The sequence below is a fragment of the Chelonoidis abingdonii genome, chromosome 2 (genome assembly GCF_003597395.2).
Source record: "Chelonoidis abingdonii isolate Lonesome George chromosome 2, CheloAbing_2.0, whole genome shotgun sequence".
In the NCBI taxonomy this organism is placed as follows: Eukaryota; Metazoa; Chordata; order Testudines; family Testudinidae; genus Chelonoidis; species Chelonoidis abingdonii.
This window is the reverse complement of record NC_133770.1, coordinates 144,052,946-144,079,952: the sequence shown is the minus strand read 5'-3', so window position 1 is coordinate 144,079,952 and position 27,007 is coordinate 144,052,946. Positions and strand designations below refer to the sequence as shown.

Below are 27,007 nucleotides of genomic sequence, written 5' to 3'. Positions count from 1 at the left end.
TGGATTAATGAGATCTGGGATGTATCAGATGATATCTTTTCTGTTAACCTATACTAGAAAAAAATGGATGGAATTTTTATTCCCAACATGCAATTTTGTGCATGTCAAGGTTTTTTTCCCCACTTTGAACTTTAGCGTCCAAAAAGTGGGGACCTGCATGATCACTTTTAAACTTAATTACTAGCTTAAATTTGGTATGCTGCCACCAGCCAAAAATAGTGTTTGGCACACTTCCTGTACCCCCAAAACCTTCTCTGGGGAACCCAAGGAGACAATAAACCATCCCCCCTCCTTCCCCACCAGACTTTCCCCTCCCTGGGTTGCCTTGGGAAGCTACACAGATCCAAAGTCCTTGGATCTTAAAACAAAGAGGAATTAACCATTCCCTTTCTCCCCCCCCCCACCAAACCCTGGTGAGTTTAGACTCAATCCCTTGGATTCCAAAACAAGGAAAAATCAATCAGGTTCTTAAAAAGAAAGCTTTTAATTAAAGAAAGAAAAGGTAAAAATTATCTCTGTAAAATCAGGATGGAAAATGCTACAGGGTATTCAGATTCATATAGACCAGAGGGACTCCCCCCGCCCCCAGCCTGAGATGTTACAGCAAACAGAGGTAAAAATCCTTCCAGCAAAAGACACATTTACAAGTTAAGAAAACAAACATAAGACGAACCCACCTTGCCTGGCTATTACTTACTATTTTGAAACATGAAAGACTGATTCAGAAGGATTGGGAACACCTGGGTATACGCCTGGTCCCTCTTAGCCCCAAGAGCGAACAATGAACAAAAACAAAACACAAAGACTTCCCTCCACCAAGATTTGAAAGTATGTTGTCCCCTCATTAGTCCTCTGGTCAGGTGTCAGCCAGGTTCACTGAGCTTCTTAACCCTTTACAAGTAAAAGAGACATTATCCCTTAGCCATCTGTTTATGACAGTGCACATACTGTAATTATCAGCTTTTTAATTAGTTTGAGCTAAATTGAGGCTTTTAGCCATCAACCTGAATAGAAGTTAGTGTGAAGCTCATGTTGATGCAATCCTTCTCCAAGTAGTCCATTGAGCAGGAAGGATTTACTGTTCATGCCTGACTCATCTGGTAAGCCTGCTGTTTCACCCTCCAACTAGTGTAACCCACCCACTCTCTGGTTAGGATCATGACCCTGGTTTCTCTCCACCATCTTTGGAGGTGCTATGCTTGCACAGGGAGGAAGCAGTCACTGCGCTTTCCCAAATGGGGGAAATCTAACAGTGATAAGCACTTGTGTCAGGTGTCAAGTAGGTTCCTCCCACCCATCATAGGAATGCAGTAATTTTACAGACTATTTATAATCTGAGTTAAAATATTCTAATATTTTTCATTTATATCAGAGTAGAAAAGAACTTTGATCATCTAGTGAATTCTCCTGAATTGCTGATGTTGTTAGTCATACTTTGCAAACATTTACTACCAGGCATAGTACATGCAAGGATGATTAGTCCTACTGCTGGTTGTCTCAGTAGCAAGCATGTGCTAGATCAGATACTTCATTTGTAAATGAAACTAATGTATAACATTTTAGTGAAGAAACAAATCCAATAGTCTTCATACTGGAACTGATTTCTTGGAACAGTTTCTTATTTTCTCAATAAATTCTGTGATATTCTGTGTTAATGGTTTGACCATAATCCTACAGTCTATAACACAGCTGGGTTTGAAAGACATCAAGATCTGGACTATGAAGCTGGAGCCAAATTCCATATGTTCCCTATTACAGGCCATATCACAACACTGGGGCTGAAAACTCATATACTCAGGCACAGGGAATCTGAATCTGAAGTTTTATAAGTTTCAAGGTGTTTAGATTCAGCCAGCATAGAGAAATAGGATTGCTGGTCATATCTAAAATTTTGGCGTGGGTCCATTCCTGGCTTACAGCAGAGTTATTCTACATGTTTTAGGCCATACTGAGGAATAAAGTGGTAGTTATTTTGTTGCTTTATATATGGAAGTGTAGTTCTTTTCAAACAAAATGCAAGACAATTCTGTAGATAAATGAACAAATATCTAAGGGTGTGTATACGGGTTGGGACTCACCACCCGTGGCACCTCCTGCTGGTGATTTCGGGAATTAGCTCGATTCCAGTGGAGCGTCCCGTCCTGGTGGTGTCCCATCCATTGTTCTGCTCTCCGCTGCTGTTGCTGGATCTGCGTTGCTCCCTGCTTGGCGGCGTCCTCTTCAAGGCCACTGCCCTCCAGCAGTGTCCCTTAGTCCATCTAGACCCCCTTCCAGGGATCGATGATCAGCAGTCCGACATTCCAACCACCATATGCAACCACACACCTCAAAGTCTAATCCCTCTTGTCAGGGATCAGGCGTAGTCTATAATGGCCACTCTCTACAGCTAATAACTGGGTGTACTGCAAAGAGGAAGGGGGGGCCCACCCTCTACTCGGGGTCCCGGCCCAGGGACCCTCTGGCATCAGCCTCACTGTCCTCTTTCTTCCCCCTCCTCTGTCTGTTCCCCATGACCACTTCCACTACAGCCCCTTGCACCCGCTAGGCCCTTCCCTTCAGGGCCTGCAGCCTGGTGGCTATGGGCTAGAGCCTTCTAGCCTCCGTGAGCCTGCCCAGCACTGCGCTGTCCATAGTGCTAGTCTCCCCCTGGGAGACCAACCCTCCCCTGTCAAAGGCCTGGGATAAACTGACCACTCCTGCTCTGGGCAGCCTTTATATATGGGTGAGCCTGGCCCTCATTGGCTCCCCATAAACCCTTTTCTGATTGGCTCCTGGGCTGCGCAGGCTCCCTGGCCTGCCACAGCCCATCCTACCAGGGAGTGAGGCAGTCCGCCCCACTATAGGGTGGAATTGGACTTAGACCCTTTAGAAAAAAATAATTCTCATATGGCTATGTTTGGTAGCCTAGTGCTTTTTATGAATGAATTGTAGATCCTTTGTGTGAATATATGAGAAAGTAAACAGAATTCAGTCTTTCTGAAGTTAGTTGGACATACACAATTTTAATTAAAGCCTACTGTATGAATATGATACTCTCACTACAGTGTAACAATTACCATGGAACTTTATAATCTCCTAATTTTTATGATTCTGAAACCTGTTTTTGTACTGATACTCCAACACTCAGAAGTATTTGGCATCCAACAGTCAGTATCCACAATTTGATAATGCTAAGATAATGCATTTAAACTGTGGTTATCATGTTATTGTCTAAATCATAATATTTGTATGTTAACTAGTAAAACTAACTAGAGTAAGAGACCAGTCACTTCCTAAATCAGCTAAATGACAATGACTGTAAGGAAGATGAATCTGTGACCCCATAGCCTGGAGCAACATAAGGATTAGCTTTCTTGCCGGCCTGAGAACAGGAAAGCCAAGTGGACATCTGCCACCCTACAACAGTTTCCAACTGTCAAGAGAATTTCTTCTAGAGAAGGGTCAGAGGAAGGTGGTGGGAGAGAAACTGTAGCAAGTTGTGAAGGGTTGAGATGGAAAATGGCAAGGGAAAAGGGTTTGGTGGGTAGAGTGGGAAGCTAGTTGGAGAAACAGCTGGCACCAGTCCTGGCAGTGGATCCAGCCCTTTGGTGTCTTTTTCACTAGCAACTTGAAACAAATAGCTGATGTGACAAATTATTCAAATTCTTTCAATAATTGAACCTAACTTTTGCTCACCCATGCCTGAACCCTCTTCTTTCTTATAATTTTCCTCACTCATCTTATTCCCTCTATTTCCTCACTCTTTCTTCCATTTCTATCTCTTTTAAAGTTTTTTTTTCCCTATATGAATAATATGCTTGTGGAAGGAGCTGGATTGACTACCTTGGACGTTGAAACCCTCTCTTTATCCCCAGTAGAGGTTTAACAAGGACAGCAAGTGCCTCCTTACTGCCCTACTAGTGGATTCAATCCTGACCTGTAGGAAATATTGTTAGGCATGAGAGGGAAGTTCATTTCCCACCTGCTCTTTATCCATCCATCTGAGAGTGCCAAAAAGAGTGTCAATTGTTTTGTTATGGAGATACCTGTCCTCTAACAGCTGGACTAAGCATCAAACTAGTTTCACGTATAGTCGCCCAAACAGTCATCATCTGGTAACAATTTCTGTCATTGTAGCTTTGGGTTGTATTTGAGCCAGAATTCAAGAGATGAAAGAGTGTACATCCCAGTATTGAACCATCTTATCCCCACACACAACATATTAAGGGGCTTGTAACTGGGCAGGCTCCATCCCCATCCTCTGATACCCTAGAAACCTCTCAAACTCTGTCAATAGGTGTCAACTTCATGTGAGTTTTACAGTCCTGCCACCATCTCCCATGCGGTCTCACACAGCAAAGTATTTATGGTGCTTCTGGCCCTGAGCCCTTTCCCACAGGAAAAGCCCTGCCTTCCTGGAGATCTTAGAGCATAATGGGCTCAGCTAGCCCTGGTCCTCCCCGTCAATTCCTTCCTGTATATCCTTTTGTACCACTTAGCTTCTGGTTAATTAGTGCATCACCCCTCTCAGCCTGATTGGGGATTTTCAGCTAATTAGCCTATCAGCCTTCTTCAGGGGGTCTGATTGGTGCCTAAGTGGTCAGAGTGCTGACTTACCTTTTAGTTCCAGGACTTTAATATTTAAAGGGCTGAATTGTCACAGGGCTTTAATATTTAAAGGGTTGAATTGTGGCTTTGTGACTGTTCTGAGTAATGGGTGACACATACTTTTGCTGCCCCACGAGCAGAACAGGAATGAGCACTTTGCCTGGTGCAGATTCCCTTCCCCTTCCCCTCCGTGCTGGTTTTCACACTGGGCTGCAGAGTCAAATGTCTCTCCTTATTCCTTATCTACCTGAGGAGAGGTAAACAGCAGCTCTGTGGAGACTACATGACCCTTGATGCAAGCAATCAGTGGAGGAAAGTAAAAAAAATGTCTTACAATCCCTTATTTCCCTGTCCTGTTATGGAGGGCAAGTTAATGACTTACCCAATGTGTTTGAAATATAACCGTAAAACTCCCATTAACTTTAATAAGAGCTGTTTGATTAAAGTCTAAAAATTCCAGGGTGAGCCTGTTGAGAGGAGGATAATAGGATTATTTTCTCCACGTTCATCCTCACAGAATGCTAGTTTAAAACAATCAAACAAAACCCACTTTGCTTGACACTGATTTACTAGAAAATACAAAATCTACAGCCTGTGTACCACATAGATAAAGGTATGTGTTCCACAGCTGATCCATCTACAGTGCTGGCTACCAGACAATTAAGTTACTTAGAGAGATCCATTATAGAATGATACTAGTCCACAGTACAAATAAAGAGCAATGACTTTCTTCACAGTCTCTCCTAATCCAGTTGTATGTCCTTTTCATTTTATAGGGACACTGCCATTACTGAGGTTGATATAGGATTAGACACACATGGTTTCAAGCATATTATTAATTTATTACCTGCTGGTTTAAAGATACAATTTATTTACTAGCCAATTAAGATTTATTTATTACCCAATTAAGTTCTATTTTATTCTGGTGTCAAGAATGATCACTATGGACACAGTAATGATCAGAAGAGTGATTACAGCAAATAACTGTTCCTAGGAGAAATATTTTTTTAAAAAATTCTTAGCAATACAGCCAAGCAGCAGGTGACCAAATATAGATATTGTTATCTGCTGTGAGGAGGTGGGAGATCCTTTCCTTCATATTGCATTACTGAAGTTCCCACATAACGTCTTATTTTTCACATAAGTCCAAATCAAAAGATGCTGCCACTGTGTCAAATTGTACATGTGGTTAAACATTAATAGTACTGACACCATAGTTGACACAGAGGAGGACATTCTACTATGTTTTTTTCCATCCACAATATCATCACAATCTTTATATACCTCCTTCTTAAACTGATGATGATGAACCATCAGTGGTTCCTGTGCTTGGGAAAATCAATGACCTTCTTTCTTTCTTTCTTTCTTTCAACGTACTGAATATACTTTATCTAGATATTTGATTGTGTTCAGCTCTGTGCCTTACAGATGCCAGCAAACAGAACTGTAAACAGGGGAGTTTCAGTAGGAGTTCTGTTGGAGGAGGTTTTTGTATTTTGTGTATTGTGTTTTGTAGTTATATGTGTGGAGGCTGGTAGGGGCAGTACGCTGGGAAAGAAGCTGAGCCCTGATTAGAGGGCGGGGCTTCTCTGGTTAGGGGTCCTGTAAAGGTAGCCAAACAGTCAGGCAGCGGCATAGACAGCTGCAGTGGCACAGGAGCTGCTGAGAGAGCTGTAAACAGGGGAGTTTCAGTGGGAGTTTACAAGGGGAGTTTGTGGGGGAGACTCAGAGACCTAGGCAGAGGAATAGACTGGCTAGTGAAGGGAGTGGATGGTGTTCTGCTGGTGTTCTGGTGCTCATTGTGGGTTTGTTTTGCTGTAGATGGTGGTGGTTTGCTTTGGTTTGTGTTTCCTGGACCAACAGGTTTTAGGTGGGAAGACTATGACCAATACAGAGGCAGCAGTGGAAGACACAATGAGGATGACTGGATGAGGAAGCTGCGGCATGTACATGATCCTAGAGGGGGTACCTGAAAAGAATTTCATCTGCATGAAGTATCGCCTGATAGAGCTGATGGAAGAAAAGATCCAAGGATTAGAGATGCAAGTGGAAACTCTGGTTGAGTTTAGAAAGGGGTTCAAGCAGATGATGGAGCAAAGATATGAGGAGGTTGAAGGGAAAAGCTCAGACTTGCAGATGGAAGCAGGACCAAAGAATTCTGAGGGGAGACTGCTGGGTGAGGAAAGTGGACAGTGTGGAAGCATGTGACTAAGAGAACCAGGCAGAGGAAAAGAGAGGTCAGTGAAGGAGAAATAGAGCTCAGGAACAGGTTTGCAGAGTTGGAAAATGAAGAAGGGGCACAGCAGGTGATCGCTGAAGGTGAGAAGGCAAGGAAAAAGAGAAGAGCTGCTAGTCCTACAGGAAGAGGGGAAGAGTCAATGGAGACAACACTACCAAATATGAGCCCCAGGAGGATACGGGATGGGTTGTGGAGGATTGCAAGGGACAATAGAAATCGAGAGGACTTGCAGCCAGAGGGAACGGGATAGACTGGAAAATCACACCATCACCAGGAAAAGGCAGGTCATCGTGACTGGGGACTCCTTACTGAGAAGAATAGACAGACCTGTAACTAGAGCTGATCCGGAGAACAGAAGGATGTGCTGTCTGCTGGGTGCTAAGATATGAGGTGAGGACCTGAGGCTGAAAAGGATCCTAACGGGAGAGGGAAAGAATCTGCTGATTGTCCTTCATGTGGGAACAAATGATACGGCTAAATTCTCGCTAGAAGGTATCAAGGGAGACTATGCCGGTCTGGGGAAGATGCTTAAGGAAATCGATGCTCGGGTGATCTTCAGTGGGATTCTGCCTGTTCGTAGATAAGGGCAACAAAGGTGTGACAAGATTATGGCGATCAACAGATAGCTCAGGCAGTGGTGCTATAAGGAGGACTTTGGGATGTATGGCCACTGAGAAACATTAATGGACAGAGGACTGTTCTCTCGGGATGGACTTTACTTGTGTAAGAAGGAGAATAGACTTCTAGGATGGAGGCTGGCACAATTGATTAAGAGAGCTTTAAACTAGGAATTTGGGAGAGATTGTTGGAAGATGTCGAGGTAATCTCCATGCCAGAATTTAACATTGAGAGGGAAGAAAACAAAATAAGAAAGGATACAGCCGTGTAGGAGAATGGACATAAGGAGGAAGGGTAGTGTAGATACCATTCTAATAGGTGATACTGGTGGTAGAATGTCTGTGGCCTAATCGGGTAAAGAATGTGAGTGAAGCCAAACAGCAAAATTAAGATGTTTGTACACCAATGCGAGGAGCCTAGGTAACAAAAATGGAGGAACTAGAGTTACTGGTGCAGGAAGTGAAACCGATATTATAGGGATAACAGAAACATGGTGGAATAGTAGTCATGACTGGAGTACAGGTATTGAAGGGTATGTGCTGTTTAGGAAAGACAGAAATAAAGGCAAAGGTGGTGGAGTAGCATTGTATATCAATGATGAGGTAGACTGTAAAGAAATAAGAAGGATGGAATGGATAAGACAGAGTCTGTCTGGGCAAAAATCACATTGGGGAAGAAAGCTACTAGAGCCTCCCCTGAGATAGTGCTTGGGGTGTGCTATAGACCACTACGGATCTGATTTGGATATGGATAGAGACCTCTTTAATGTTTTAATGAAGTAAATACTAATGGGAATTGTGTGATCATGGGAGACTTTAACTTCCAGATATAGACTGGAGGACAAGTGCTAGTAATAATAATAGGGCTCAGATTTTCCTGGATGCGATAGCTGATGGATTCCTTCACCAAGTAGTTGCTGAACCAACAAGAGGGATGCCATTTTAGATTTGGTTTTGTGAGTAGTGAGGACCTCATAGAAGAAATGGTTGTAGGGGACAACCTTGGTTCGAGTGATCATGAGCTAATTCAGTTTCAAAACTAAATGGAAGGATAAACAAAAATAGATCTGTGACTAGGGTTTTTTATTTCAAAAGGGCTAACTTTAAAAATTAAGGAAATTAGTTAGGGAAGTGGATTGGACTGAAGAACTTGGGATCTAAAGGTGGAGGAGGCCTGGAATTACTTCAAGTCAAAGTTGCAGAAACTATCAGAAGCCTGCAGAATCCCATCCAAGAAAGGGGAAAAATTCATAGGCAGGAGTTGTAGACCAAGCTGGATGAGCAAGCATCTCAGAGAGGTGATTAAGAAAAAAAGCAGAAAGCCTACAAGGAGTGGAAGATGGGAGGGATCAGCAAGGAAAGCTACCTTATTGAGGTCAGAACATGTAGGGATAAAGTGAGAAAGGCCAAAAGCCATGTAGAGTTGGACCTTGCAAAGGGAATTAAAACCAATAGTAAAAGGTTCTATAGCCATATAAATAAGAAGAAAACAAAGAAAAAGAAGTGGGACGCTAAACACTGAGGATGGAGTGGAGGTTAAGGATAATCTAGGCATGGCCCAATATCTAAACAAATACTTTGCCTCAGTCTTTAATGAGGCTAATGAGGAGCTTAGGGATAATGGTAGGATGACAAATGGGAATGAGGATATGGAGGTAGATATTACCACATCTGAGTAGAAGCCAAACTCGAACAGCTTAATGGGACTAAATCGGGGGGCCCAGATAATCTTCATCCAAGAATATTAAAGGAACTGGCACATGAAATTGCAAAGCCATTAGCAAGAATTTTTAATGAATCTGTAAACTCAGGGTTGTACGTATGACTGGAGAATTGCTAACATAGTTCCTATTTTAAGAAAGGGAAAAAAAGTGTGATCTGGGCAACTACAGGCCTGTCAGTAGTTTGACATCTGTAGTATGCAAGGTCTTGAAAAAATTTTTGAAGGAGAAAGTAGTTAAGGACATTGAGGTCAATGGTAATTGGGACAAATACAACATGGTTTTACAAAAGGTAGATCATGCCAAACCAACCTGATCTCCTTCTTTGAGAAGGTAACAGATTTTTTAGACAAAGGAAATGCAGTGGATCTAATTTACCTCGATTTCAGTAAGGCATTTGATATGGTTCCACATGGGGAATTATTAGTTAAATTGGAAAAGATGGGGATCAATATGAAAATTGAAAGGTGGATAAGGAACTGGTTAAAGGGGAGACTACAACGAGGGTCACTGAAAGGTGAACTGTCAGGCTGGAGGGGTTACTAGTGTGGAGTTCCTCAGGGATCGGTTTTGGAACCAATCTTATTTAATCTTTTTATTACTGACCTTGGCACAAAAAGTGGGAATGTGCTAATAATGTTTGCAGATGACACGAAATTGGGAGGTATTGCTAACACAGAGAAGGACTGGGATATCATACAGGAAGATCTGGATGACCTTGTAAACTGGAGTAATAGTAATAGGATGAAATGTAATAGTGAAAAGTGCAAGGTCATGCATTTAGGGTTTAAAAACAAGAATTTTGGTTATAAATTTGGGACATTTTAGTTGGAAGTAACAGAGGAGGAGAAGGACCTCAGAGTATTGGTTGATCCCAGGATGACTATGAGCCGCCAATGTGATATGGCCATTAAAAAAGCTAACGCAGTCTTGGGATGCATCAGGCCAGGTATTTCCAGTAAAGATAAGGAGGTGTTAGTGCCATTATACAAGGTGTTAGTGCCATTATACAAGACACCAACAAGTGCCATTATACAAGACACCAACAAGACACCAACAAAGGAACCATTTTAAACTAATTACAGTGAATGGTAATATTTTCTGTTTTATTTCACTCAACTTTAACCTGTCAGTTTTTTTTTTTTTAACTGAAATATTTTCAAAGTTAACAATTTTCTTTTGTATGAAAATTAATTTTCTGTAGAAACATTCAAAATCCCTAATTTCAGTGTGAAGGAAAGTTGTTTCTTTTATTGAAAATTCCTGGGGGGGCGAACCCATTTTGAATGAAATTTTGCAAGATTTGTTTTCATTCCTACAAAGGTTAGTAGTAACGGTGTTGGTGTGAAATCTGATAGTTTATGAAAGACTTAGCCAAGTACAGAATAAAAGAGGAAATGAAAGATGGAAAATTAGTCATTATAATGTTGTTTGGGTATTTTATTTGACATCTTTTCAAACTTTGTTTTTAATTCTCTCTCTTCTTTCTGGACCTGCTATGTGCAGTCCTAGTGCACAGAGTAGCAGAGTATTTCTATGAGGGTTAAGTTGAAAAGAGCCTTCATCAGAAAGACTTCAAATCAGCAGTGGAACAGCTCCAGGGCTGCTAACACTGCCTCAGGGCTGCAATAGTCCCTGGGCAACGGTGCCATCCCTGTAAGTGATTTTGTCTGGTGCATCTTTCTAGTCACAGTGCGTTCTCCTTGAGGCATTCTTCCTGCAACTGCTCTGCTTAGGCAAAAGAGTTCTGAGGAAACTCAGTTGTCTGCTATTCTCTAAACCCCGATGCACCTAGTTGTCCAGAGAGGAGCAAGGCTGCAATTTGATGACTTGAGATGTTCTCATTTTGAGCTGCTAAAAGTTTGGAAACAGAGATCTCATGCAACACTTCCCATTACTTTAATATGCTAATAGGCAGGGCCGTCCTTAGCCATAGGCAGAATAGGCAGCCGCGTAGGGTACCACTCTGCCTGGGGGCACTGCTCTGCCGGGAGCCCAGACAGACAGGAAGCAGGGGAGCATGTAAGAGCAGGGCTGCTGGGTCCTAGAGAGAGCTGAATGCAACACAGTCTGAGGGAGGGGCTGCTGAGAAGTCTCTAGGAAGGGGTCGGGGAAGGAACTCAACTGCAGGGGCTGGGCTCAAGGTGCTCAAGCACCAGGAATATTCAAGGCTGGGGGCTGTGCTCCACCAATATTTGGAGCTGGGTTTCTCCCCTGCCCCCGCCTCGGAGCTGCCCTGCCTGACAGAAAACAGCCAGTGCCTCTCTCCTTTTGTTTGTGCTGCTTTTGCCTAAGGCTAGACAGATCAGTGGCAGGCAGCCTCCTGGAGCACCGGGGGAGGGGAAGAGGGAGAGAGGAGGGGGAAGGAGGGGCACACACATGCTTGGGAGCTCTCTCCCCCGCCCCCCCCCGCACCCAGTGGCAGCAGCAGGGGTGGGGAGGTCACACATGATGGCAACCCCCCTGCCCAGTACCCATCCTAGGGGAGGTGAAATGGCTTTCTGGACCTGAGAGAGTCCTAGGAGCATATGCAGTGACTGTGGTGCAGAGTGAGTGTGCCGCGGGTGGCGGGGGGGGGAGAGGGGGTCCCTCCCCTGGAGCTTGCTTCTGCCAGTAAGGAGTGGGAGAGTCCTCTCTGGCCCTAGCCCTGGGGCAGCCTGTCTGCATCCCAAGTTCCTTATCCCCAGCCTGCCCCACCCCAGAGCCTGCACCCCCAGCACCCCAACCCTGAGCACCCTGCTGCAGTGTGAACCTCTCATCCCCAGCCCCATCCCAGAGCCCTCACTTGAGGGGAAAAACGTGCAACTTAAATTTGGTGGTCAGTTGGAGTATCATTGTGTTTAGCACAATACTTGATTATTTTACACCCTTTAAAGTATACAGGTGTTATAAAGTGGGAATGTTCTTAATGTTTTCTCTGACTACTGTGTGGGTGCCTCAGTTTCCCCTATGCATTTCTCAAGGATCTAGATGGTGGGATAAGGTGTGTGATTGTTGTAGAGCCCTAGAGTGCCAGTATGATGCGTCTGCACAGAGAATGGCCGAAACCCTGTCTCCAGGCAACTGATGGCCTGGGTCGCTCTCCTGCAAGGTGCCAACTGAAGGTGTTGGAGAACAAAGAGATCAGGTGGCCTCCTAATGCCTGGAAAAGAGACAAAGGCCAGAGGAGAGAGTGTCAGTGCCTGTTTGGACTTCCGGGAGTGCATGGTGTGGAAGAGGATGCTGGGATGCTTTGGAACTACTCCATACAAGCCAGTCAGGACTCTGGGGGAGCCTCCTCTCTCTGAGCATACTGTCTCCAGAGCAAGACGCTTACACCTTCCTGGGTCTGACCTCAGAGCATTCAGCATGCCCTTCCACACTGTGCGCTTTCCGCAGCGAGTGTGCCCAGGCAGGTCCTGGGGCAACCAGAGGTCCCTGCACCCCAACTCAGTCAGCCAATAAAACAGAAGGTTTATTAGACGACAGGATCACAGTCTAAATAAAGCTTGTAGGTACAGAAAACAGGACCCTCAGTCAGGTCCATCTTGGAGGGTGGGGAGCCTAGACCCAAGTTCTGGGCCTCTCCCCATTTCCCCAGCCAGCTCCAAACTGACACTCCCTCCTCTAGCCTTGTGTCTCTTCTGGATCTCTTCTGATCTCTTTGTCCTCAGCACCTTCAATTGGCACCTTGCAGGGAAACTGAGGCATCCCACAGAGTATTCAGAGAAACACATTAAGAACATTCCCACTTTTTCACAACAAGTGCAACAAAATATAATACCGTATATTGAAGCAGGCAAGTGCTGCTTCTGACTTTACACTTTTAATTGACCCTTGTAAATCTTGTGGTGCCGACGCATTGTAGCTTCATTTTATATTGGCTTACAGGGCGACAGCAGGGGTGGGGTGGGGGCGGGCACCAACATTTTGGGCACACCAAAAAATTATACAAACCTGCCGCCTATGCTCACCTGTGAGTGTGACTTTTCCCCTGGCGTGAGGGCTGTCAGGTGTGTTGGGTGAGGTGCTGTGGGGGAGGTGAGGCTGGCTGCCTACCTGCTGAGGAATGACAGTGAAAGTAACTCACTTCCTCGCAGGCAGCCAGGATTGGAATGGTCACACACGGCTGGGCTGGGGATAGCCAGATAGCATGTGCGAAAAATCAGGACAGGGGGTTGGGTAGGGTGAGCAGATGTCCCACTTTTATAGGGACAGTCCAATTTTTGGGTCTTTTTCTTATATAGGCTCCTATTGCCCCCCCACCTCCGTCCTGATTTTTCACACTTGCTGTCTGGTCACCCTAGGTGTGGGGGTAATTGGTGCCTATATAAGACAAAGCCCCAAATATCGAGACTGGCCCTATAAAATCAGGACATCTGGATCTGGTCACCCTAGCTGGGGAGCGCATCTCTCCCCCGGACTGGCAGTGATCCATCTATCCGGGGGGAGCTGCACAGGGCAGGATGAGCTGCTGTGGCTCCATGGGTGCCCGTCCCTGAGATCAGATGCTGTGCTAACTTCACCATGGTCCGTTGAGCTGGCGGTGGTGCCCATTGGCGTGTGATCGGACCTGAGGGTTTGCTGCTGCTGTTGCCACTCTGCACCCCAAGACGTGCAGTTTTCCACCTATCTCCTCTTCTACTGCAGCTGTTGAACCAGCAGGCTGGGGGGGGGGGTGAGCCAAGCATGAAAGCAGTACTGTGTTGCCATTTTGATTGTCATTGAAGCAAATTTGTTTGCCAAAAATGCTTGCTAAGAATCCTGAATTCAATTTCAATATTTTTTTTTTTAATCAATATATCTTAGCCAAAAACAGAAATTAAGTTGTTGACAATTATTTGTGACAAGTTTGGTATGGGGAAGGGAGTGGACCAGTTTTCATCAGAGAAACAAAAAATGTTGACTGACTTTCCTATAGCCCTGTTACTGCTAAATAGAGCCCTCCAACAACTGTAATATGCTCATCTCCTTACTAGTGTATAGAGCAGGGGTCGGCAACCTACGGCACATGTGCCAAAGGTGGCACGCAGCTGATTTTTGATGACACGCAGTGGTGGGCTGAATGGCTCAGCCCACCGCTGCTCTGGGATTCCAGCTGCTGCCCCATTGCCACTCGGGGTCCCAGCTGCCAGCCCCACTCAGCACCCGCTGCTGGCCTGGAGACCCCAAGGAACCCCAGGCTGGCAGCAGGCTGAGCAGGCCGGCGGCTGAGACCCCAGCTGAGCCACTCAACCCGCTGTCGGCCTGGGGTTCCATTCACTCAGCTGGCAACGGGCTGAGCGGGACTAAATTCAACGAAATAGGAAAACAAGAGCAACTAATGACAAAGTGCAAGAACCTAGAGCAGTGGTCCCCAACCTTTTTCGTCTGGCAGGCGCCAGACGAAGGACCGTGGTGGCGGATGAGCATCCGCCGAAATGCTGCCGAAATTTGGCGGCAAGCAGTGTCATCCAGAGGCGTTGGCGCCAAAATGCTGCCGAATTTTGGCGACATTTTGGCAGATGCTCATCCTCCGGCCAGTATGCGGGTGCACTGAGAAGCCCCTGTGGGCGCCATGGCGCCCTCACAGGGCACCACGTTGTGGACCCCTGACCTAGAGAGCCTCCTGAAGCACAGTGATCATTTTGATTTAAATGGACTTGAACTGTACGAAGAATTGAGTTGTTGCCACATGCAAAATCAATGATGGACATTGTACAGTTTATTCATACCAGCAAACTTGCCACCATATTCTACTGACAATTCCTGTAACAGTAGCATCAGGGGAACGGAGTTTCTCAAAACTAAAGCTCATTAAAAACTATCTCCGCTCTACAATGAGTCAGGAACACTTGACTGGTCTTGCTATTCTTACAATCGAACAAGACATCACTTTGTCTTTTGTCATACGATGACATTATTACTGATTTTGCAGCCAAAAAAAGCCAGAAAGATTGCTTTTAATTAAAAACTAATCCTTGTTTCAATACCTCTTCATATAAATTTCCAATAAAATGTTGACAAATTTAAAAAATTATATTATTTGCATCATTCTGTCAAATCAGAATTTTTTATATAGTGCTACTTTTTAGTGCTAGTTCATCAGCATTACAGTGTGCTTAATTAAGTTAAACTGGTTTTAGTAACATACCTGTGGCAAGTTTTCCAATACTGTAAGCTTATGTTTGTGTTGCTAAGAGCAAGACAGGCACAGGGGCACCAGTTTAACAATCTCGCCTAGGGCACCATAAATCCTAAGGACGGCCCTGCTAATAGGTACTGTTGTATGTGCCAATGGCATGGGCTAACTTCCCTCACATAAACATAGATCTATGCTTACTGATCTTAGTGCTTCAGGGAGGGGGGAAAAAAAAGTCCTCCTCGACGTTGTCCCCTAAATCAGGGAACTGGATTAAGAGAAATCTTACTCTAATGCATAAACATATAATAATGGAAGCCTCTCCCTGCACCCGAACCTCTAGCCCTGATCCCCCTCCCACTCACTGAACCTCTCGATCCCAGCCTGAAGCACCCTCCTATACCCCAAACTCCTCATCTCCAGCCCCACCCCAGAGCCTGCATCCTCAGCTGGATCCCTCACCCCCCACACACACTCTACCCCCCTGCCCAAGCCTGGAGCCCCCTCACACATCCTGAACTCCTCATTTCTGGCCCCACCCTGACACTTGCACCCCCAACCAGAGCTATCACCCTCTCACACACCCCAACCCCAATTTTATGAGCATTCATGCCCCACCCTAAAATTTCTATTCCCAGATGTGGCCCTCGGGCCAAAAAGTTTGCCCACCCCTGTTCTAGTACTTCTGCTACTGCTGTGCAATATATTAGAGGGTTTGATTTAGACAGCTCAATCAGTGATTATTGGTCAAAGATAGATCAGCACTATACAGAAAGGGGAAAAAGGTCTGCAGCTTACATTTTCACTGCTTCAAAGAATATGAGTTCACTTCAGGGTACAGACGCTCCCTGAATTACATAAACCCAACATACACAAATCTGAGTTTATGGAAAAAGTTCCGTAAGCTAGAAATAGGAGAGGGGGGTTTGTTTGTATGTTGTTGTTTTTTTGCATAATGGTTGGAGATACGTTAGGGTTAGGGAACGCTTGCGTCGGGGAACATCTGTATATACCCTTTGTCTATAACAAACAGAAAATTCCCCCAAATTCCACCCAATTAAGACAAGCCCAGTGCTGGGTTTAGGGGCAGACATCCCAAGCGACCATGTGGGGTGCTGGGCTTAGGAAGTTCCAGGCTCAGGGTCCTATATTTGTTGTGCAGATGCTAGCATGCAAATGTATCATCTTATATGACAGGGATAAATTATGCATGCAAATCATGCATTCAAGTTGTGAAATGGGCTAGAAATGCAATAAAAATAAGGTATTTAAAAGTTTAACAAATAGAAGGGGGCACGGAAGACGCTCCTCAGCTGGGTCTAGGGCCATTTGGTCTAGGGCCAGCCCTGGAAAAACCTTTCATATTTTCCCTTATCTAGTTTGCACCTCCTGTTTTCAGGGTACAGAGACATCTACCCCAATTATTTCTAGCACCTGCACCAATTATTTCCAGCATTTTATTTAGTTCAGGACTCCTATACCAATTATCCCAGTTTTCCTACAACTGTCTTTATATTTTGCATCACTTCTCAAAGGTTCTGCATACACAGGGTTACATACAGTTCACAATAAGCCTGGCAAGAGGCCAAAGCACGGTGGTAGTTTGGTTCATTCTGTAGTTAGTGTAAATGCTGAGAATACAAAGCCTTCTAGAAATATGTCAGTTAACAAATATTTTTAATTATTTCCAGGATTCAACTCACTGTTTAAACAACAATTTTAAGATTTCCTCCAATCATCTGTTAGACCCATTTGTTTTGTCCTGCCTTAGATTAGATTGTAAGGTGTTCAGAGCAAGGATTGTCTCTTACTAGCTGTTTGAACAGACGGTCCCTTTGAAACGGTCCTAATCTTGATTTGATCTCTATGTGCTACTGTAATAGAAATAACAACAAATATAAACATATCCCACTTTTTGGTACCATTTATATTATTGTTTGGTTAATTATTGCCTTTTCTAAGTGACTGACTTTTGTTGGATCCTTCTAGGGCTGATTAAGGCAGGTTTCACTGTATTAGTGTTTTGAAATGCAAAGCATTTTCACATTGAACCAAACCACTCTGTATTCCACTTTGCTATAATGAACTTCATTAGTCAGTGCAGAGCTTGATTAACAATAGGAAACTGAAGTAGTCTGAGTACCTTCCTGAATGCACTAGAAAATAAACTGCTTTCTTTTCCTCCCCTCCAACCTGACTCTTGTAACTATAGCTAAACCACAATCACACATGGAAGATTTAGATATGAAGTAAATTGGGCCTCATGGTTCATTTGCCTTTTATACAAAGCAGCTGCTTTATTTCCAGGAAAGGTAGAAAGCATTAACCAGATTAAGGAAACCTACAAAATTGGAAAAGCTTTTCTGTGAGCTTCAGACTGCTCATTTTATGGGAAGTTAGTAGAGCATGTAGTAGAGTCTCCCTGCTGCTTTTGCCTTTCTACTTTGTCTAACTGTCGCATAGTATTACCTCATAATGGATGATATATGATAGTGGTTAAGATACCTACTCTGTTACAGAGTAGAAAAACTTGTTTTCCAGCCACTGAGGGTATCTGGGAGCTGTATGGAACTCAGACTTGCATCAACTTAGTCTGGATTAAATTGCTGAACTTTTGTTTGGAGCTCTCAAATAACCTGCTAATTAAACAATGTATTATTTATTCACAGGATTACAAAATTAACATTATATAAGGAAATTAATTTGGGTTTCAAATAATGGAGCAAATGCAGGAACCTATTTTAACTTTTGCTGCATTGCTAGTGAAATATAGGAATGATTTGACAAATTAGATGGTATCATACTTTAGAGAGCCAGGAAAAAAATTGATATTTTAAAAGGAACACTGAGATGTGTATTGTAACAAAGAGAATATCCTCTTGAAACTCAATTTACTACTAACATTCTTTTTGTGACCTTTAAGATCTTTTATTATCTTGAGCTGGATTATATTTATGTTCCTAAATGCAAAAATTTATATTTATTAGAGATGGAACAAAAGCAACTCCTCAAATTCTGAACCCTCCTTAATGTTTGAAGTCCTTTGGATTTGAGGAACATATAGCCAAACCTGTGCTTACATAAGGTATGTTCTGGTTTGGTCTCAGAATCTTAGGCATAAGTATGTGAGGGATCTATTGTGTAAGTTTGGAAATTAAATGAATGTTGCAAGAATTCTGTTCTTACAGTTTTTTTCTTTCCTGCCTAGTAGCTGGTCTTCCTAAAACCCACTGCTGACAAATAGGGAAGATAATGAAAACTAATTATTGTAGCTCCACCCTTCCAAAAAAAACCTAAAACAGACAAAGCCAAATTTCACAGGCTCAATTATCTTACATGTCTTTGGGAAGATAGGTCCAGTGAGCTTTGGTGATGTGGTAAATATCCTGACATATACCCTGTCACATGCCCACACTGCAACAGGAAGCAGAACAGGGAGCTGGAGCTGCTTGCTCAAGTGGGTTCTATGGCAAACACACTGTCCAAGATCATTTATTACTCTAGGGCCCTTTTTATTTTATGGTACATGTTCTGCTGATGCAGGGGAAAAAAAACATATTAAATATAGAATGCAGCATACGAGTGGAGTGAAGATCTCCACTGAGAAAGTAGGCCATAATATATAAATGATAGCATCTCCTATTTCAGTTAGGCACATAATACATTTAAACAGTGGAGTGACAGGCACCTAATGTAAGATTGAAAGACACGACATCGTCAGTGAAATATAAAGTGCCTGTAATAATAATAATAGTCTGGAATTCAGTATGGAAAGAGTGCAGAGAAAAGCCGTACCATAAAGTAGGCCCAGTACATGCTGAAACAGTATAAGCTATTATATTATGGAATGTAGTCTGTGAACTATGGGAGCACAGGCTTCATATGGAAATGTAGGGTTAGTGGTAGGATCCTTACTGTAATCTTGTAAAGTTGAAAGTTGTATGTAATCACTGTGTGAGAATAAGGTCAACAACGACGCAAATACTTGACTAATATGGAACACAGCATATGAACGATGAGAACAGAAGTCAACAGAAGGTCCTTACTACAGTCAGCAGTGATGCAGTATATAATGTATATGAAGAAAAGGGTCAGTTTGATATTTTAAATCATGGTGTATTAGAGAGAGTGAACTTTTTTTCTGTTTGTGTTCTGTATAGATTGAATATATCACTTTGGCTGTATTTTATGAATCTCTGCTATGGGGATCACCTGTTGTATTTTTATGAATCTGGGTAATAGATGGAAATCACCCTGTTGGCTACTGCAGCACCTACTTTGGTGCAAAGCAAAGGATGGATAAAAAGGTAGAGATCCTTTCTTGTGTTTACTCGTATAACTTGTAAAGCACTAGGATGAGACAGTGAATAGGATGGCATCAAAGCCCTGATAAATGGACTGTAAAGTTTTCCCACTCTGTATGTCTCTGCAGGAGCTTCTGCATGCAGTAGAGCTATACAAATAACTGATTTTTGTTTTGTTTTGTTTTCTGGCAACTCCAAAAACATCAGAAGAAAAATAATGTGTTGAACCAAAACAAATTTGTTTCAAAATTTTCTATGAATTGAAAAAATAAATAAAAATTGTCTTGGGTCAAAGGAAAAATTTCAGTCAACCCAAACCAAAAGGTTTTATTTTGGGTGGTTTTTTTAAAAAAATAAATAAATTATATTGAAACATATTTTCAAATGCAAAGTTATTTTTGAATCAAAAAATCAAAACATTGTCTTTTTTAACTTTTCATTTCAACTTTTTTTTACTCTTTTGGGATTTTTGTGTCCTGGTTTTTTTATATGAACAATTTGGCAAACATGCATTCACACAACATTTCAGTGTCAGTGAATCTGCATTTTTTGACAGAAAAATTCACCCAGTTCTAGTGTGCAGATCCATGCAAGCAGAGAAGACAGGAGCCTTCTTTTCCTGTCATCTTCTATTTTTGCCCTCTCTGTTCCCTCAATATTATTTTTCCAAAGGTCTACAAGCTTGTTTGTAAATCAAAATATATGAAGTGCACCCTATTTTGCCTGGATGAAGACTACAAATCTTCTGCTTTGTCTGATTTGCTGTGGGTCTTCCCTGGGGCTGCAGTGAACATCTCTTTAGTGACAGTGTTGGAACAGAAGCAGCTCCCATCCAACTGCTGCTCCATCCTTGTAGATACTCAAAATATTATTGGGCAAGGTCAAGCTGTGTGCTCTATCTCTGCTACGTATACATAAACAGCTGTTTATAATCCCCAAAGATGCTATCACATCTCAGATTTTGAGTACAAGATGGTCAAAATTTCTCAACAACCAGAATGGTTTCTTCCCTTACGCATAGTTTTGACAGCAAAACTGACAGTTTATTTCTCTGTTGAGGTTCAAAGGGCCTGAATTTTCACTCCGTGATGGTGTAATTCCACTAACTTCAGCATAATTACACTAGAATAAAACTTGTGTATAGCATGAAGAATCAGGTCGTATATCTGAGTGTCCCCAAAATCTGGACACGATTTGATCTGAAGGATTGATCTTCACTAATCTGTAATAAACAGATATGAATATATAAACTTATTCTTATGTGACTTAGTCTGCTATTTTATATATATATGTCCAAAAGCATGAGTAAATATGTTATTAAAATCACATTTAGCATGTAAGTTCCTTGGGATGGAGACTGAGTTTTGTTTTTCATTGAACTCAATATTGGTACTTACCTAGCAGCAATGGAACCTGAGTAAAATATTCATTTCTCTGAAAGAGTGGGATTCTGAATATAACAGTGAGAGGCCCAGTAGCAATACACCTATCTAAAGTGCCATTGCAGCAGGAATAATTCTCTAAAGAATTCAGTGAAGTCAGTAAAATAAGAGGGATCTTCATCTTGCTTTGGCTTCTAACTTAGGTCCGTATAGGTTTTCCTGTCCATGCAAAGGTGAAGAAAGAAAATGTGGAAGCAAATATTTTCCTAGAAAAGCAAGATAATAGAGTTCACATGGGCAAGGGTAGGAAAGATGACCCATGTGTATAACAAATGTGTAGAAATTGTCAGTGAATAAAAGTGATTGTGGGGGAAATATTTTCCCCTCCTCATACAAACAGCATTCCCTAGTCTCAGAATGAAAGGTAATCTGTTTTCATACATGGTGGGCTAATGCCACATCATTTTTCACATTTGGGATGCACATCTGAAGGCTGCATCTGCCGAGCTGTATTTGTCCACATTTGAGGAACTCTAGTCATGTTTAATGAAAGTTCTGTCTTCTGACCAGCAAGCCGTGGTTAGCTGCAGCTGGAGCAGCCAGCGCCTCTGACAGTGCCCACACATACTCAGAAGTGTCCAGGTCACTTGAAATTTAATCCAATTTTTGAATGGATTGGATCTAATCAATTTGTAAAGCCTCTTAGGTAACTAAACCAGCTTATCTATCCTCAGACCTTTTCATATACTTAAGGAGGACAGTGACATGCACAATCCTCAGTCATTCTCATCAGTGCCAATTTAGAGCTGGATAGGATTACAGTCTCCTGAGTTTTAGTCTTGCCTGATGAGACAAATTCATAATCTTTTATATTTTCTTTGGAACTATGCAGATGTTAAGCACCATTGCCTTCAACTGACACACGACTTCTTTCCAGAAGAACATTAGAAATATCTTGTCATTTGAATGCATGAGGATGACAGGAAAGACTCTGCTCAAATCTGGTTTTGCCAATAAAGTAAACAATAGCTTTTAAATCATCAAGGTCACCCAGGTGAAATGGCTGTCATGAACTGATGAAATGTGTTTAGACTCAAACCAGGGTGGACATGGAAGATTGTGAATATAAGATCTAACCCCTCTCTCTTGGATCTTCTCATTCAATAATCCTTCTTAAGACCTGAAAGTCTAAATATTACCAGTTTGCTTCTGTTAGAGCCAAACAGTTACTTTTATCTATATTTAAGATGGGGAAATCCCTGGCATCAGTTTAGAGTTCATATACAGATTCAGCCCCTTTGACCAGCAGTAAGGATGAGTGGGGACTCTGTTTTTTGGGGTTTTTCTTAAATCAGATGTCAACCTTAGGCTGCCTTCTTTTGCTAGGGTCTGATGGTTTAAATCTTTCTGGGTTGGATTGCATCAGTTAGGCACAGCTTGTAATAACTGTCCATGTGGAGCTTTCCCAGGAGTGTACAGGCAGCATATCTATTATAATCCTTTGTGAAGTGCTGTATGCTCCATTGCTTACCCAGAGGCAAGGCTAGCCAGATCTGCTAAATTCTAGTGGATAATGAAGCCATGCTCCCCTCACCCATGACCCTAAAAGGAATATGCAGATTGAAACTATAAGGAAGGAAAAATTCCTTATGCTGTCCCCACCGCCACATAAACACAAACGCTTTCTCTCCGCACTAGAGTGGTGGAGTACTTATGCCATGAGACAGAGTTAACAACAGTGGGAGATTTTCTTAAGAAGTAGAACCTTGGCCTCTTGGGATCCTGTTTCTCCATTTTTTGGGTGGCAGTGACAATCTAACAGTCCTCTGAAATGTGTTTTTTAAAAATCAAAATACATCCACTGAGGTTAGGCTCAAGACACCAGTCAAAGCTAGCTGTACTCATCACATCACTCAGTATTATGTGGCTGTTTCTTACATAAACAACAGACTGCAGTATCCTTAAGGTTTGCATTGATCAAAATCTTTTTGCAAACTTTTGATCACAGGCGGTAAACTTAAGGAAATAACTTACTTTTTTCTGAGCTACTGTTTGAGAGCTCTTCCCTTTCACCCTCCCTTTAAATCTGAGAGTCTTTTGTGAAGAAAGAGGCTTTGCTATGATTTGAAGCCAGATAAAGTTTTCCAATAGGTATCACTCTAGAGCTATTTAATTATATAATAGTATGTCTGTGGCTAGTGTGATTATTAATGCCAGACTACAAGGGGCAATTGAACAAGAACATTTCTTATTGTCCATAACTGTTGAGAGGTAGAAGACAGACACCAAATTGAGTTTGTACCATCTATAATGTAATGTGTAAGCCAATAAAAGGGGTTAGAATAGGACTAAAAGCTAGGTTTTCCAATAAACCAAAATGACTGAAGAGACACATGCAGTAACTCCAACTGACAGCTTGTTTGGCTTGACAGAGAGACAGATTTTGGTATTATATGAAATCTTCAGTTAATTTAGGAAGATTTTGCAAAAGCCTCCAAGGGATTTAGAAGCAAAAATCTCAGTGAAAAACTATCAATAGCTATTGTGTTTCTAAAATCCTTAGGTATTTTTGAAAATCTCCCTTGCCCAATATTTTATGTAGCTAAGCTCAGAGCCTAACTCACTTTGCTTTTTACATCTGTCTATGGTAATTTCTTTATAACTTGTCTTTGTTTCTGCCTCATGGCAAATATATTTTGCTTTTCTTAAGATAACTGAGGGCACTTGTGACCACTTCTCAACTAAAAGACATAGAGCTGGCCAGTGCGGCCTCCACCCCCATGCCAAAACTGATAGCTTTGACCAGGAACTGGGTCAAAAGACGCAGGGAAAACAGTGATGCACGTTTCATTTGACCTTCTCTTCAGTGAATCCCCCTCTGGGGCACAGACCCTCTCCTGACTGAAGGGTGGTGCAGGTTGCATCTCAGTTTCATCTATGATGAAAATTCAGTTTTGGAGAAACAATTTGAAGCTTTAGACTTGATGCTATATCCCCATTTTCTATTCTACAGAAGCACCAACATTCATCACTAGTATTATTAATAGTAATAACAATGTAATTAATTAATATCATAAGCAGCAAGGTGGTTTTAGTTTGGTTGTTTGTTTTGGGTTTTGTTGTTGTTGATTGGACCAAGAAATTGAAAAATGTAGGTGAAGTATAGTCATCTATCTCTAAAATAGGCTATATGAGTGAAGCTATTTGGTTGTCAACCTGAATCCAGTGGAGCTGGTCATTAAGAGACAGGAAGCTTATTTCTAGAGCACCAACAGAATGCATTTATCATACTTTATAAGTACAGCAAAGTATCCATTCAAGGGACTGATAAAAATCAGTAGCTTAACCTAAACAGTATTGTACTCAGTACTTTTGGGGCCCTTTTGATCTCCCACCAAATACAAAGTGTTTGGTTCCTTTGTTGTGTTAGGTGAAAGATAACTTGAGATTCTTTGCCCCCGTCTTTTATAGTCCAGTGAACTTTTGAAATGTATCCTTCTCAAAGTTCGGTGTCCCTGCTCTGAAGGAAAGGTACCATGGCATCTGATGGAGAAGGTTCCAAGCTGCTTTCTTCCTTGTTGGTTCTTTCCACAGTGCACATTGATCTGTTCCTGCTGCCTCTGATATGCCAATGAATGGCCACTTGACTGTGGTTGCCAACTGTCTGTGATTACACCTGGAGAGAGGCATCGACCTTTTTCCTTTGTTTGGAAAAAAAACATGTTTACCTATTCACCAGACTTGTCTGGTTCAAACACATTTTAGTCCCATATTTCTTTCACGTTTGTTCAGTCCTTGGGGAATTTATCGTACATACACCACACACAAATATTAATGATTGTTATGTTATTGGTTTTCTAATGATACCTTACATAATACCTATTAAACATAGATTATAACATAAGTGAAGTAGGATACACTGAACTGGTCAGACTAGCTGAAAGGCACTACCAGATGCGGGCCCTCTGGAATTGGGATGCTCTTCAGGTCATCGTACAATGGTTTACCATACATAGGAGACAAAAGTCTTAGGGTATGTCTACACTACGGGATTATTCTGATTTTGCAGAAACCGGTTTTTTAAAATAGATTGCTTAAAGTCGAGTGCACGCGGCCACACTAAGCACATTATTTCAGTGGTGTGCGTCCATGTACTGAGGCTAGCGTTGATTTCCAGAGCATTGCACTGTGGGTAGCTATCCCGTAGCTATCCCATAGTTCCCTCAGTCTCCCCTGCCCATTGGAATTCTGGGTTGAGATCCCAATGCATGATGGGGCAAAAACAGTGTCGCGAGTGATTCTAGGTAAATGTCGTCACTCAATCTTTCCTCTGTGAAAGCAATGGCAGACAATCATTTTGCGTCCTATTTCCCTGGGGTTGCCCTGGCAGACGCCATAGCATGGCAACCATGGAGCCTGTTTTGCCTTTTGTCACTGTCACCGTATGTGTACTGGATGCTGCTGACAGACGCGGTACTGCAGTGCTACAGAGCAGCATTCATTTGCCTTTGCAAGGTAGCAGAGACATTTACCATCCCTATTGCACCATCTGCCATTGTAAATTGGGGATGAGATGATGGTTATCAGTCATTTTGCACCGTTTGCATTTGGAAATTGGTGATGATGGTTATCAATCTTTTTGTACCTTCTGCTGCTGTCATAGGTGCTCCTGGCTGGCCTCGCTGAGGTCGGCCAGGGGCGCATGGACAAAAATGGAAATGACTCTCTGGGTCATTCCCTTCTTTATGTTTTGTCTAAAAATAGAGTCAGTCCTGCCTAGAATCTGGGGCAAGTGTACTAGAGAACCATAGAGCACAGCTGCTCTGGGTCAGAGCCCCAGAGATCCCGCAGAAATGATGAGCTGCATGCCATTCTAGAGGGTGCCCCTGCAACAATCCCACCCATTGCTTCCCTCCTCCCCCAACCTTCCTGGGCTATCATGGCAGTGTCCCCCCATTTGTGCGATGAAGTAATAAAGAATGCAGGAATAAGAAACACTGACTTTTTAGTGAGATAAAATGAGGAATGAGGGGGAGGCAACCTCCAGCTGCTATGTAGTCCAGGAGTACAGAATATTCTTTAGACATGAAAGGGATTCAGGGGGGCTGGATGGCGCTCAACCTCCAGGCTGCTATGATTTTGATGAGGATGGTTACCAAGCGATTGACTCTCTGTACCGTCTCGGACTTGACGCCGGGAATGAGCCACCGGGGCACTATATCATCACGCGATTTTACGGCATCGGAATGCCCAGTACCAGAGAGCACTTTCGCACAGGCCTGATCTGCCACCAGCTTTCGATGATGGATACCAGTCATTTTGCACCATCTGCCACCAGGAAGGGGGATGCTGGTGTTCCCCAGCAGCATGCAGCTAGACATAGTGGGTGACATTGAAAAAGGCGAGAAAATGATTTTTCCCTTTTCTTTCGGGTGGGGGGAAGGGTGTAAATTGAATACGTATACCCTGAAACACCCGGGAAATGTTTTTTTGGGAGCTCAGCCAAGAATGCAAATGCTTTTCGGAGACTGCAGGGACTGTGGGATAGCTGGAGTCCTCAGTACCCCCTCCCTCCCTCCAAGAGCGTCCATTTGATTCTTTGGCTTTCCGTTACGTTTGTCACACAGCACTGTGCTGAATCCCTGCTGTGGACTCTGTCTATCATAGCCTGGAGATTTTTTCAAAAGCCTTGTCATTTTGTCTTCTGTAACGGAGCTTAGATAGAACAGATTTGTCTCCCCAAACAGCGATCAGATCCAGTATCTCCTGTATGGTCCACGCTGGAGCTCTTTTTGGATTTGGGACTGCATAGCCATCCATGCTGATCAGAGCTCCATGCTGGGCAAACAGGAAATGCAATTCAAAAGTTCGCGGGGCCTTTCCTGTCTACGTGGCCAGTGCATCTGAGTTCAGATTGCTTTCCAGAGCGGTCACAATGGTACACTATGGGATACCGTCTGGAGGCCAATACCGTCGAATTGCGGCCACACTAACCCTAATCTGACATGGCAATACCAATTTCAGTGCTACTCCCCTCGTCTGGGAGGAGTACAGAAA

The 27,007-nt window shown here is 42.9% G+C and overlaps 1 protein-coding gene across 2 annotated transcripts in view; it reads left to right on the top strand.

Moving 5' to 3' along the window:
* Positions 1 to 27,007, top strand: part of CDH18 (cadherin 18) — a 973,183-nt gene that overhangs the window by 875,594 nt on the left and 70,582 nt on the right. The window lies entirely within an intron of this gene.